The 14,297-nt window shown below is 41.4% G+C and overlaps 2 non-coding genes and 6 pseudogenes across 2 annotated transcripts; 3 read left to right on the top strand and 5 right to left on the bottom strand.

Moving 5' to 3' along the window:
• Positions 1-1,329: 1,329 nt before the first annotated feature.
• Positions 1,330-1,466, bottom strand: LOC149920794 (U2 spliceosomal RNA; annotated as a pseudogene).
• Positions 1,467-2,618: 1,152 nt separating this feature from the next.
• On the top strand, positions 2,619-2,737 carry LOC149920795 (5S ribosomal RNA). The gene has a single exon (XR_016477525.1). It is a non-coding gene; the product is annotated as a 5S ribosomal RNA (ribosomal RNA).
• A 1,987-nt stretch (positions 2,738-4,724) lies between these two features.
• Positions 4,725-4,900, bottom strand: LOC149920796 (U2 spliceosomal RNA; annotated as a pseudogene).
• A 1,730-nt stretch (positions 4,901-6,630) lies between these two features.
• Positions 6,631-6,767, bottom strand: LOC149920797 (U2 spliceosomal RNA; annotated as a pseudogene).
• A 1,152-nt stretch (positions 6,768-7,919) lies between these two features.
• LOC149920798 (5S ribosomal RNA) lies at positions 7,920-8,038 on the top strand. Its single transcript, XR_016477634.1, has one exon. It is a non-coding gene; the product is annotated as a 5S ribosomal RNA (ribosomal RNA).
• A 1,987-nt stretch (positions 8,039-10,025) lies between these two features.
• Positions 10,026-10,201, bottom strand: LOC149920799 (U2 spliceosomal RNA; annotated as a pseudogene).
• A 1,730-nt stretch (positions 10,202-11,931) lies between these two features.
• On the bottom strand, positions 11,932-12,068 carry LOC149920800 (U2 spliceosomal RNA; annotated as a pseudogene).
• A 1,152-nt stretch (positions 12,069-13,220) lies between these two features.
• LOC149920801 (5S ribosomal RNA) lies at positions 13,221-13,337 on the top strand (annotated as a pseudogene).
• Positions 13,338-14,297: the final 960 nt, after the last annotated feature.

Raw genomic sequence — 14,297 nt, forward strand, 5'->3', positions numbered from 1 at the left:
AAACTAAAGATAAAACTTAAAGAGTCATTAAAAACATATTTACATATCATATTCAGGGCCTATTTTTTCCCTTTTTTGATGTGCGATTCTGATGGGGAAGACTGTGGTCGTTTCCTGCGACTTTGCAAGGTGAGGCGCGCTTCAGTCAGTGATTCTTCACGCCATCTAAGTATTTCTGGTGACTCTGTGACCAAGCTTCGTGCACGACGGCAAAAGTTCTCTATTTCCTGTTCGGTCATTGTCGACCAATTCCAATCTCGTTCGTAGATCGGTTCTTCATATGCTGGGTTTTTCGAAATGGGAAAGAGCTCTAGAACAGGTGTGTGCTGTGGCGGAGTCTTTACTGCGTTTGCGTAGCCGTTGGACATTTGCGGCAAATCAGATGGTTTAAGGGAAGATCCTGGCGAAGAGAGACTCCAACCATCTTCACCCCCCTCGAAACATCCTGCTTCCGGTACAGATTCTTCCATCTGTTCTTCGTGGACGGCAGCGTCTGTGATAGCTGCCCTTTTCTGTGGTGGTGGTGTGGTTTCGTTCCCCAGATTGACAGCGTCTTCGGGGGCCGGAATATGGCCCTGGATGACCGAATTTTCTGGAGCTGGTGGCGCCTTTCTTTTCTTCTTAGGACAATCCCGAACCTGATGACTGTCTTTACGACAGTAGAAGCACATTCTTTGGACACCTTGATAAACGAGCTGAATGCGATGTCCGCTGATGGTCATCAGGTTCGGGATTGGGCTCTTGACCTTGACTTCAAGGCGGCGATTTCCGTTTCGGACATCTTTAAGCGGGCCTTTCTGGAAGGTTTCCCATGTTTCCGACACCACTTCGCAGTAGTTCCTCAAAGCGGCTCGCAGGAACGGTAGATCCCACCAGCAAGGCGCATCCTTCATAGTGATCTGAGTCACCGGGTCTGCAACTCCAATGATACTTAGATGTTTGTCGCCGACAATTATACCGGCATCAACGGCCTTCTGATAACAGATGGCGTCCTTGAAAGTGATCTGACATTCAGATTTAGCCAGCATCTGAAATACTGTGATGCTCTTGGGGCCAATGCAGTCGAAAAGAGCTACAGCCAAATCTTCTACATTGACCCCGTCGAACTTGATTCTTGCCGTGGCCTTCTTGGAGGACGAAGGCCCGGACTGTGGTTTGCACGGCAGCGACGACACGGCAGGCATGGCGACGATGGTGGTGACCGCCGAAGCGGAAACCGGATACTCAGGAACCGCTGGGATGAGCCAAACAGCGACTGGAACGCAGGAGCAGGAACAGGAACTTCAACTGGAACAGGATCTGGGTCGGTGTAGAATGCCGACTCAGCTTGGCAGATAGACGAGCAGGTACGTATAACTCGCCTTAAAGGCGTATAAACACTTCTCGCCCCCCGACTAAGATCTCGGTATAGAACTATTGGAAACAGATACTACACTTTGATCTTAGCCAAAAGGCCGAGAAGCGATAACCCGCTAGGAGCCGTCACTGTTTAACAAAGTAAAAAGAGAGAATTCGAGCATTTCAAATATTTCATAATTACGTCACCGAATGTTGGTCCTGGTGGGAGATGACAACGTTTGTAGCCATCGCGCGAACAAAGGAGAAGACGATATCTTGAATCCGTGAAATAGAGGTACACCGCCAGGCCCGGACTGGCACTTTTGGGGTCATCGGCTAGAGACAGTAGAGTGGGCCACTTTACCGGGCCGTATGGAAAAAAAATCTAAATGGTGGTTTATAGGACCATAAATAACGTATTAAGTGTACTAGATTCTACGTGAAACGTCAAACGCGTTTAAATGACCATTTAGGAAAAATTTATTATAAGCGAATAGAGCGTTCTATAAAAGTGGACCATAACCGGTCACTTTTCATACAGACTATAGAGCTGGTTCAGCAGGACTAACAACTTTTGTTATTCTTTGGTTTAAGAGAATTCGGCTTATGTCCTGTCTTTATATGAATATTTTAGAGACGTACCTTTTAGGAGTTGTAGGAGGCACCCTAGGTGTTGAAGTATGTTTGGGGTTAAGGATATTTTCATGATCTAAGTTTCATCTTAAACACGTGGATTTGGGACTAGTATTTTCTAGAATTTTGCTTATTTGCCATCATACATTTATTACAAAAATCATTTAAAATAAGAAAAAAGGCGCGGAAAGCAAAGCCGGAAATATGTGAAGCCTAGGCTAGCAACTACGCTACTAATAAAAATTGACTGCTCTCAATTTCTTACGGGTTTGCCAGATAAATATATTTCTCTAAGACGAAAAACCGGCCAAACCTTCACCTCCTCCGAACTCCAAAGGGGGAAAGCACACCACACCAATTTTATAGATTCGTAAACGCGCCTTCCCAATCGACCGCCATCACCTTACAGTCTACGGGGAGGGTGATGAAAAAACTGGTTTGGGGGGGGGGGGGGGATGAAATTTCTGCGGTAAAGGGCTTGCTCGTTGGTTGTCTGTACGATAATATCGGCGCCCAGTAAACGTTTCTAAAAAGAGTGTATAGAACGTTCTATTGGAGCCGCATGCAGCCGGTGGCCCTCGGCGATCACCAACCTACCAGGACCTGGCTAGTCGCGGCTTGTCCACCGCTATCAATTACACTCTAGCGGCAACGGCCATATCACGCTGAATACACCGGTTCTCGTCTGATCACCGAAGTTAAGCAGCGTCGAGCGCGGTCAGTACTTGGGAGGGAGACCACCTGGGAACACCGCGTGCCGTTGGCTACTCATTTATTTTCGCGGGATGGGATTTGCGTCTTTTAACAGGAAAATACCTTCATCCTATCATTTTGACGCTGCTTTTTTATGCAATTAAAAGTTCGCCCAGACGATAATATTATTTCGGTCAACTCTTGGCCTTTTTTTAACAACTGGCAGCATCTTTCCGTGAATAAAATACATGTTAGTATCAAAATTGAACAAAATAAAATGGCGAGAAAATTGGTTTTCATTTTATTCTACTTAAGGCTTGTACTTAAAATAGTACTAACTTACTTACTTACTTACTTACTTACTTACTTACTTACTTACTTACTAACTAACTAACTAACTAACTAACTAACTAACTAACTAACTAACTAACTAATTAACTAACTAACTAACTAACTAACTAATTAACTAACTAACTAACTAACTAACTAACTAACTAACTAACGTTTATCTCTAAACAAAAACATTTCCGCGGTAAAATCCACTCTGAAATGGCCTTTTCTGGTTTTGGAATGAAGTCCAAAGTTAAAATTTTATTAACAAATTCTAATTGTGAAATATATTTTTTGTTCTAAATTTTAATCTTAAATGTAATTTAAATAGTTGAATCTAAAAAAGGACTTTTGGAAAATGTTTTATAGAAGGTTTTATCATGGGACAGCCGCATGGATTAGGGGAGTAACCCAAAAATACAAAATATCAAAACAAACCACGAAATTAAATAATAAAACGGAGACAGAGATATATTTTTTAAACAAAATAATATAGCTAACTTTTATCTATTAATTGTTTTAGGTGATGTAGTTTATGTAAAATATAAAAATGAACCTTGGCACAATATAAATTTAATGTCATGTTTTATTGATACTTAGAAAAAGTAACAAACATTTCAAAAGTCAGATCTTTGAGATCATTATTAAAAAAATATAACATTTTAAATCCGAACTCCTCTATAAATATTAAAATTATAAATTCCTAATCTACTTTAACAAAAGATATATCATATTAAGTTTAATACTATTAATGTTAGGAATAATCATGACTTTGAGATAAATAGAACAAAAATGTTTAATTCCAAATATAGTTAATTATAGAGCAATATATAATAAATGATTTTGTACTTACCAAAAATAAGCCTTGCCACTTTATATCTTGGTAATGTAGCTGCCGCGGGCGGCGGGCCCCCGGCGGCGACTCACTGTCCACGGAAGACGGGAAGAGAGAAAAAATGGAGAGGGGCTTATTTCGTGTTTTCTCTTTACGCGGAACATCTTGGCTGGAACCCAATGACCTAAAAATGAGGGGCGCGCTGTCTCTACCCACCATACCGAAACCCGCGAATTTACGTTATGAAAACCGGTTCCTTCAGCCAACCACTTAGAACATGCACGATTTACGAACCTTGGGTTACGAATAAAACCACAGGAATAACACAGAACAACCTCTTTTCGCGCCTTTATTTTACCCCTCTTACTTGCCTCCCGCTCGTCGGCCATTGCCTCTGCCCTAAACGGGGAGTCTAGCATCCACTCCTTGGGTATCCATAATGGAGGAGAGGACTGAAAGGGGGAAAACCAAGCATGGACGCGCCCAGGAAAATACCAAGGAGGATAGGAAGGGAGGCGAAGTAGGAGGGATGAACGCGGCAGCATCCTTGTAAGAAGCTTAGCGGCGGGAAAATTTCGGAAAAATGGCGGCTAGACGTAGCGTAGCTGCCGCAATCTTGCCGCCATTCATCCCTCCTACTTCGCCTCCCTTCCTATCCTCCGTGAAAATACCGCGAAAAAGAGTGTATAACTAGGTAAAAGAAAATTCAAAAACTGGAATCTTTCCGATTCTTCATTATTAACTATTCGACAATAAGGATTTTACCACTTATGACGTCAGAGGGGCAATATATTATAATAAAGAAATATATATAAAGACAGCCAAATAACATTTCCCGGAAATACTGTGTTGCGCAGTGCGCCATTATAAGAGCGTTTGATTTTTGATTTCAAGAGAGAAGTGGGCCGATCCCGGATTTACTGCAATACCAGGCCGACCCGTGGCGGAGGTGGAGCAAGCTCCGACCACTCCGCCGCCGTCCAAAAATAAGTTTAATATCTTGGGCCCCGATGGGACCCGTATCAGATATTAAGCTGATAAGAACAGATACTGAATTTGTTTATTTAAAATTCGTTGTCATGGTTACAAGTGTCCGCGTTATTAAAAAATTTAAATTATCGCGAACACTGTTTTACACAAAAAAATCCAGAATTTCTGACGTCGCCTCTATCGTTAAAAGGTAAGTATTTACAATTATTCAAGTATAAACGGGACTAAAACAATTTAAAATACAAAAGAGTTACTTTTTCACTGATTTGTTTTGGTCAAGGTAAGTGGTTTTTCTTTTGATTACACATTCTAAGCATATTTTTTAGTTTTAACAATTTTCTTTTCATTTTTACAGGGTAAACAGGATCCGAGGTAAGTATACGGTAAGTATTACATTTAAGCATACCATTTTTTTTTAAACTATAGACATTTAATATTTACAAAATCAAAACTTTAAATAATGTAAAGTTAAAAGCGTATTAAAACTAAAGATAAAACTTAAAGAGTCATTAAAAACATATTTACATATCATATTCAGGGCCTATTTTTTCCCTTTTTTGATGTGCGATTCTGATGGGGAAGACTGTGGTCGTTTCCTGCGACTTTGCAAGGTGAGGCGCGCTTCAGTCAGTGATTCTTCACGCCATCTAAGTATTTCTGGTGACTCTGTGACCAAGCTTCGTGCACGACGGCAAAAGTTCTCTATTTCCTGTTCGGTCATTGTCGACCAATTCCAATCTCGTTCGTAGATCGGTTCTTCATATGCTGGGTTTTTCGAAATGGGAAAGAGCTCTAGAACAGGTGTGTGCTGTGGCGGAGTCTTTACTGCGTTTGCGTAGCCGTTGGACATTTGCGGCAAATCAGATGGTTTAAGGGAAGATCCTGGCGAAGAGAGACTCCAACCATCTTCACCCCCCTCGAAACATCCTGCTTCCGGTACAGATTCTTCCATCTGTTCTTCGTGGACGGCAGCGTCTGTGATAGCTGCCCTTTTCTGTGGTGGTGGTGTGGTTTCGTTCCCCAGATTGACAGCGTCTTCGGGGGCCGGAATATGGCCCTGGATGACCGAATTTTCTGGAGCTGGTGGCGCCTTTCTTTTCTTCTTAGGACAATCCCGAACCTGATGACTGTCTTTACGACAGTAGAAGCACATTCTTTGGACACCTTGATAAACGAGCTGAATGCGATGTCCGCTGATGGTCATCAGGTTCGGGATTGGGCTCTTGACCTTGACTTCAAGGCGGCGATTTCCGTTTCGGACATCTTTAAGCGGGCCTTTCTGGAAGGTTTCCCATGTTTCCGACACCACTTCGCAGTAGTTCCTCAAAGCGGCTCGCAGGAACGGTAGATCCCACCAGCAAGGCGCATCCTTCATAGTGATCTGAGTCACCGGGTCTGCAACTCCAATGATACTTAGATGTTTGTCGCCGACAATTATACCGGCATCAACGGCCTTCTGATAACAGATGGCGTCCTTGAAAGTGATCTGACATTCAGATTTAGCCAGCATCTGAAATACTGTGATGCTCTTGGGGCCAATGCAGTCGAAAAGAGCTACAGCCAAATCTTCTACATTGACCCCGTCGAACTTGATTCTTGCCGTGGCCTTCTTGGAGGACGAAGGCCCGGACTGTGGTTTGCACGGCAGCGACGACACGGCAGGCATGGCGACGATGGTGGTGACCGCCGAAGCGGAAACCGGATACTCAGGAACCGCTGGGATGAGCCAAACAGCGACTGGAACGCAGGAGCAGGAACAGGAACTTCAACTGGAACAGGATCTGGGTCGGTGTAGAATGCCGACTCAGCTTGGCAGATAGACGAGCAGGTACGTATAACTCGCCTTAAAGGCGTATAAACACTTCTCGCCCCCCGACTAAGATCTCGGTATAGAACTATTGGAAACAGATACTACACTTTGATCTTAGCCAAAAGGCCGAGAAGCGATAACCCGCTAGGAGCCGTCACTGTTTAACAAAGTAAAAAGAGAGAATTCGAGCATTTCAAATATTTCATAATTACGTCACCGAATGTTGGTCCTGGTGGGAGATGACAACGTTTGTAGCCATCGCGCGAACAAAGGAGAAGACGATATCTTGAATCCGTGAAATAGAGGTACACCGCCAGGCCCGGACTGGCACTTTTGGGGTCATCGGCTAGAGACAGTAGAGTGGGCCACTTTACCGGGCCGTATGGAAAAAAAATCTAAATGGTGGTTTATAGGACCATAAATAACGTATTAAGTGTACTAGATTCTACGTGAAACGTCAAACGCGTTTAAATGACCATTTAGGAAAAATTTATTATAAGCGAATAGAGCGTTCTATAAAAGTGGACCATAACCGGTCACTTTTCATACAGACTATAGAGCTGGTTCAGCAGGACTAACAACTTTTGTTATTCTTTGGTTTAAGAGAATTCGGCTTATGTCCTGTCTTTATATGAATATTTTAGAGACGTACCTTTTAGGAGTTGTAGGAGGCACCCTAGGTGTTGAAGTATGTTTGGGGTTAAGGATATTTTCATGATCTAAGTTTCATCTTAAACACGTGGATTTGGGACTAGTATTTTCTAGAATTTTGCTTATTTGCCATCATACATTTATTACAAAAATCATTTAAAATAAGAAAAAAGGCGCGGAAAGCAAAGCCGGAAATATGTGAAGCCTAGGCTAGCAACTACGCTACTAATAAAAATTGACTGCTCTCAATTTCTTACGGGTTTGCCAGATAAATATATTTCTCTAAGACGAAAAACCGGCCAAACCTTCACCTCCTCCGAACTCCAAAGGGGGAAAGCACACCACACCAATTTTATAGATTCGTAAACGCGCCTTCCCAATCGACCGCCATCACCTTACAGTCTACGGGGAGGGTGATGAAAAAACTGGTTTGGGGGGGGGGGGGGGATGAAATTTCTGCGGTAAAGGGCTTGCTCGTTGGTTGTCTGTACGATAATATCGGCGCCCAGTAAACGTTTCTAAAAAGAGTGTATAGAACGTTCTATTGGAGCCGCATGCAGCCGGTGGCCCTCGGCGATCACCAACCTACCAGGACCTGGCTAGTCGCGGCTTGTCCACCGCTATCAATTACACTCTAGCGGCAACGGCCATATCACGCTGAATACACCGGTTCTCGTCTGATCACCGAAGTTAAGCAGCGTCGAGCGCGGTCAGTACTTGGGAGGGAGACCACCTGGGAACACCGCGTGCCGTTGGCTACTCATTTATTTTCGCGGGATGGGATTTGCGTCTTTTAACAGGAAAATACCTTCATCCTATCATTTTGACGCTGCTTTTTTATGCAATTAAAAGTTCGCCCAGACGATAATATTATTTCGGTCAACTCTTGGCCTTTTTTTAACAACTGGCAGCATCTTTCCGTGAATAAAATACATGTTAGTATCAAAATTGAACAAAATAAAATGGCGAGAAAATTGGTTTTCATTTTATTCTACTTAAGGCTTGTACTTAAAATAGTACTAACTTACTTACTTACTTACTTACTTACTTACTTACTTACTTACTTACTAACTAACTAACTAACTAACTAACTAACTAACTAACTAACTAACTAACTAATTAACTAACTAACTAACTAACTAACTAATTAACTAACTAACTAACTAACTAACTAACTAACTAACTAACGTTTATCTCTAAACAAAAACATTTCCGCGGTAAAATCCACTCTGAAATGGCCTTTTCTGGTTTTGGAATGAAGTCCAAAGTTAAAATTTTATTAACAAATTCTAATTGTGAAATATATTTTTTGTTCTAAATTTTAATCTTAAATGTAATTTAAATAGTTGAATCTAAAAAAGGACTTTTGGAAAATGTTTTATAGAAGGTTTTATCATGGGACAGCCGCATGGATTAGGGGAGTAACCCAAAAATACAAAATATCAAAACAAACCACGAAATTAAATAATAAAACGGAGACAGAGATATATTTTTTAAACAAAATAATATAGCTAACTTTTATCTATTAATTGTTTTAGGTGATGTAGTTTATGTAAAATATAAAAATGAACCTTGGCACAATATAAATTTAATGTCATGTTTTATTGATACTTAGAAAAAGTAACAAACATTTCAAAAGTCAGATCTTTGAGATCATTATTAAAAAAATATAACATTTTAAATCCGAACTCCTCTATAAATATTAAAATTATAAATTCCTAATCTACTTTAACAAAAGATATATCATATTAAGTTTAATACTATTAATGTTAGGAATAATCATGACTTTGAGATAAATAGAACAAAAATGTTTAATTCCAAATATAGTTAATTATAGAGCAATATATAATAAATGATTTTGTACTTACCAAAAATAAGCCTTGCCACTTTATATCTTGGTAATGTAGCTGCCGCGGGCGGCGGGCCCCCGGCGGCGACTCACTGTCCACGGAAGACGGGAAGAGAGAAAAAATGGAGAGGGGCTTATTTCGTGTTTTCTCTTTACGCGGAACATCTTGGCTGGAACCCAATGACCTAAAAATGAGGGGCGCGCTGTCTCTACCCACCATACCGAAACCCGCGAATTTACGTTATGAAAACCGGTTCCTTCAGCCAACCACTTAGAACATGCACGATTTACGAACCTTGGGTTACGAATAAAACCACAGGAATAACACAGAACAACCTCTTTTCGCGCCTTTATTTTACCCCTCTTACTTGCCTCCCGCTCGTCGGCCATTGCCTCTGCCCTAAACGGGGAGTCTAGCATCCACTCCTTGGGTATCCATAATGGAGGAGAGGACTGAAAGGGGGAAAACCAAGCATGGACGCGCCCAGGAAAATACCAAGGAGGATAGGAAGGGAGGCGAAGTAGGAGGGATGAACGCGGCAGCATCCTTGTAAGAAGCTTAGCGGCGGGAAAATTTCGGAAAAATGGCGGCTAGACGTAGCGTAGCTGCCGCAATCTTGCCGCCATTCATCCCTCCTACTTCGCCTCCCTTCCTATCCTCCGTGAAAATACCGCGAAAAAGAGTGTATAACTAGGTAAAAGAAAATTCAAAAACTGGAATCTTTCCGATTCTTCATTATTAACTATTCGACAATAAGGATTTTACCACTTATGACGTCAGAGGGGCAATATATTATAATAAAGAAATATATATAAAGACAGCCAAATAACATTTCCCGGAAATACTGTGTTGCGCAGTGCGCCATTATAAGAGCGTTTGATTTTTGATTTCAAGAGAGAAGTGGGCCGATCCCGGATTTACTGCAATACCAGGCCGACCCGTGGCGGAGGTGGAGCAAGCTCCGACCACTCCGCCGCCGTCCAAAAATAAGTTTAATATCTTGGGCCCCGATGGGACCCGTATCAGATATTAAGCTGATAAGAACAGATACTGAATTTGTTTATTTAAAATTCGTTGTCATGGTTACAAGTGTCCGCGTTATTAAAAAATTTAAATTATCGCGAACACTGTTTTACACAAAAAAATCCAGAATTTCTGACGTCGCCTCTATCGTTAAAAGGTAAGTATTTACAATTATTCAAGTATAAACGGGACTAAAACAATTTAAAATACAAAAGAGTTACTTTTTCACTGATTTGTTTTGGTCAAGGTAAGTGGTTTTTCTTTTGATTACACATTCTAAGCATATTTTTTAGTTTTAACAATTTTCTTTTCATTTTTACAGGGTAAACAGGATCCGAGGTAAGTATACGGTAAGTATTACATTTAAGCATACCATTTTTTTTTAAACTATAGACATTTAATATTTACAAAATCAAAACTTTAAATAATGTAAAGTTAAAAGCGTATTAAAACTAAAGATAAAACTTAAAGAGTCATTAAAAACATATTTACATATCATATTCAGGGCCTATTTTTTCCCTTTTTTGATGTGCGATTCTGATGGGGAAGACTGTGGTCGTTTCCTGCGACTTTGCAAGGTGAGGCGCGCTTCAGTCAGTGATTCTTCACGCCATCTAAGTATTTCTGGTGACTCTGTGACCAAGCTTCGTGCACGACGGCAAAAGTTCTCTATTTCCTGTTCGGTCATTGTCGACCAATTCCAATCTCGTTCGTAGATCGGTTCTTCATATGCTGGGTTTTTCGAAATGGGAAAGAGCTCTAGAACAGGTGTGTGCTGTGGCGGAGTCTTTACTGCGTTTGCGTAGCCGTTGGACATTTGCGGCAAATCAGATGGTTTAAGGGAAGATCCTGGCGAAGAGAGACTCCAACCATCTTCACCCCCCTCGAAACATCCTGCTTCCGGTACAGATTCTTCCATCTGTTCTTCGTGGACGGCAGCGTCTGTGATAGCTGCCCTTTTCTGTGGTGGTGGTGTGGTTTCGTTCCCCAGATTGACAGCGTCTTCGGGGGCCGGAATATGGCCCTGGATGACCGAATTTTCTGGAGCTGGTGGCGCCTTTCTTTTCTTCTTAGGACAATCCCGAACCTGATGACTGTCTTTACGACAGTAGAAGCACATTCTTTGGACACCTTGATAAACGAGCTGAATGCGATGTCCGCTGATGGTCATCAGGTTCGGGATTGGGCTCTTGACCTTGACTTCAAGGCGGCGATTTCCGTTTCGGACATCTTTAAGCGGGCCTTTCTGGAAGGTTTCCCATGTTTCCGACACCACTTCGCAGTAGTTCCTCAAAGCGGCTCGCAGGAACGGTAGATCCCACCAGCAAGGCGCATCCTTCATAGTGATCTGAGTCACCGGGTCTGCAACTCCAATGATACTTAGATGTTTGTCGCCGACAATTATACCGGCATCAACGGCCTTCTGATAACAGATGGCGTCCTTGAAAGTGATCTGACATTCAGATTTAGCCAGCATCTGAAATACTGTGATGCTCTTGGGGCCAATGCAGTCGAAAAGAGCTACAGCCAAATCTTCTACATTGACCCCGTCGAACTTGATTCTTGCCGTGGCCTTCTTGGAGGACGAAGGCCCGGACTGTGGTTTGCACGGCAGCGACGACACGGCAGGCATGGCGACGATGGTGGTGACCGCCGAAGCGGAAACCGGATACTCAGGAACCGCTGGGATGAGCCAAACAGCGACTGGAACGCAGGAGCAGGAACAGGAACTTCAACTGGAACAGGATCTGGGTCGGTGTAGAATGCCGACTCAGCTTGGCAGATAGACGAGCAGGTACGTATAACTCGCCTTAAAGGCGTATAAACACTTCTCGCCCCCCGACTAAGATCTCGGTATAGAACTATTGGAAACAGATACTACACTTTGATCTTAGCCAAAAGGCCGAGAAGCGATAACCCGCTAGGAGCCGTCACTGTTTAACAAAGTAAAAAGAGAGAATTCGAGCATTTCAAATATTTCATAATTACGTCACCGAATGTTGGTCCTGGTGGGAGATGACAACGTTTGTAGCCATCGCGCGAACAAAGGAGAAGACGATATCTTGAATCCGTGAAATAGAGGTACACCGCCAGGCCCGGACTGGCACTTTTGGGGTCATCGGCTAGAGACAGTAGAGTGGGCCACTTTACCGGGCCGTATGGAAAAAAAATCTAAATGGTGGTTTATAGGACCATAAATAACGTATTAAGTGTACTAGATTCTACGTGAAACGTCAAACGCGTTTAAATGACCATTTAGGAAAAATTTATTATAAGCGAATAGAGCGTTCTATAAAAGTGGACCATAACCGGTCACTTTTCATACAGACTATAGAGCTGGTTCAGCAGGACTAACAACTTTTGTTATTCTTTGGTTTAAGAGAATTCGGCTTATGTCCTGTCTTTATATGAATATTTTAGAGACGTACCTTTTAGGAGTTGTAGGAGGCACCCTAGGTGTTGAAGTATGTTTGGGGTTAAGGATATTTTCATGATCTAAGTTTCATCTTAAACACGTGGATTTGGGACTAGTATTTTCTAGAATTTTGCTTATTTGCCATCATACATTTATTACAAAAATCATTTAAAATAAGAAAAAAGGCGCGGAAAGCAAAGCCGGAAATATGTGAAGCCTAGGCTAGCAACTACGCTACTAATAAAAATTGACTGCTCTCAATTTCTTACGGGTTTGCCAGATAAATATATTTCTCTAAGACGAAAAACCGGCCAAACCTTCACCTCCTCCGAACTCCAAAGGGGGAAAGCACACCACACCAATTTTATAGATTCGTAAACGCGCCTTCCCAATCGACCGCCATCACCTTACAGTCTACGGGGAGGGTGATGAAAAAACTGGTTTGGGGGGGGGGGGGGGATGAAATTTCTGCGGTAAAGGGCTTGCTCGTTGGTTGTCTGTACGATAATATCGGCGCCCAGTAAACGTTTCTAAAAAGAGTGTATAGAACGTTCTATTGGAGCCGCATGCAGCCGGTGGCCCTCGGCGATCACCAACCTACCAGGACCTGGCTAGTCGCGGCTTGTCCACCGCTATCAATTACACTCTAGCGGCAACGGCCATGTGGCTGAATACACCGGTTCTCGTCTGATCACCGAAGTTAAGCAGCGTCGAGCGCGGTCAGTACTTGGGAGGGAGACCACCTGGGAACACCGCGTGCCGTTGGCTACTCATTTATTTTCGCGGGATGGGATTTGCGTCTTTTAACAGGAAAATACCTTCATCCTATCATTTTGACGCTGCTTTTTTATGCAATTAAAAGTTCGCCCAGACGATAATATTATTTCGGTCAACTCTTGGCCTTTTTTTAACAACTGGCAGCATCTTTCCGTGAATAAAATACATGTTAGTATCAAAATTGAACAAAATAAAATGGCGAGAAAATTGGTTTTCATTTTATTCTACTTAAGGCTTGTACTTAAAATAGTACTAACTTACTTACTTACTTACTTACTTACTTACTTACTTACTTACTTACTAACTAACTAACTAACTAACTAACTAACTAACTAACTAACTAACTAACTAATTAACTAACTAACTAACTAACTAACTAATTAACTAACTAACTAACTAACTAACTAACTAACTAACTAACGTTTATCTCTAAACAAAAACATTTCCGCGGTAAAATCCACTCTGAAATGGCCTTTTCTGGTTTTGGAATGAAGTCCAAAGTTAAAATTTTATTAACAAATTCTAATTGTGAAATATATTTTTTGTTCTAAATTTTAATCTTAAATGTAATTTAAATAGTTGAATCTAAAAAAGGACTTTTGGAAAATGTTTTATAGAAGGTTTTATCATGGGACAGCCGCATGGATTAGGGGAGTAACCCAAAAATACAAAATATCAAAACAAACCACGAAATTAAATAATAAAACGGAGACAGAGATATATTTTTTAAACAAAATAATATAGCTAACTTTTATCTATTAATTGTTTTAGGTGATGTAGTTTATGTAAAATATAAAAATGAACCTTGGCACAATATAAATTTAATGTCATGTTTTATTGATACTTAGAAAAAGTAACAAACATTTCAAAAGTCAGATCTTTGAGATCATTATTAAAAAAATATAACATTTTAAATCCGAACTCCTCTATAAATATTAAAATTATAAATTC

The sequence above is a fragment of the Leiobunum rupestre genome (genome assembly GCF_980474605.1).
Source record: "Leiobunum rupestre chromosome 9 unlocalized genomic scaffold, qqLeiRupe1.1.hap1 SUPER_9_unloc_1, whole genome shotgun sequence".
In the NCBI taxonomy this organism is placed as follows: Eukaryota; Metazoa; Arthropoda; class Arachnida; order Opiliones; family Sclerosomatidae; genus Leiobunum; species Leiobunum rupestre.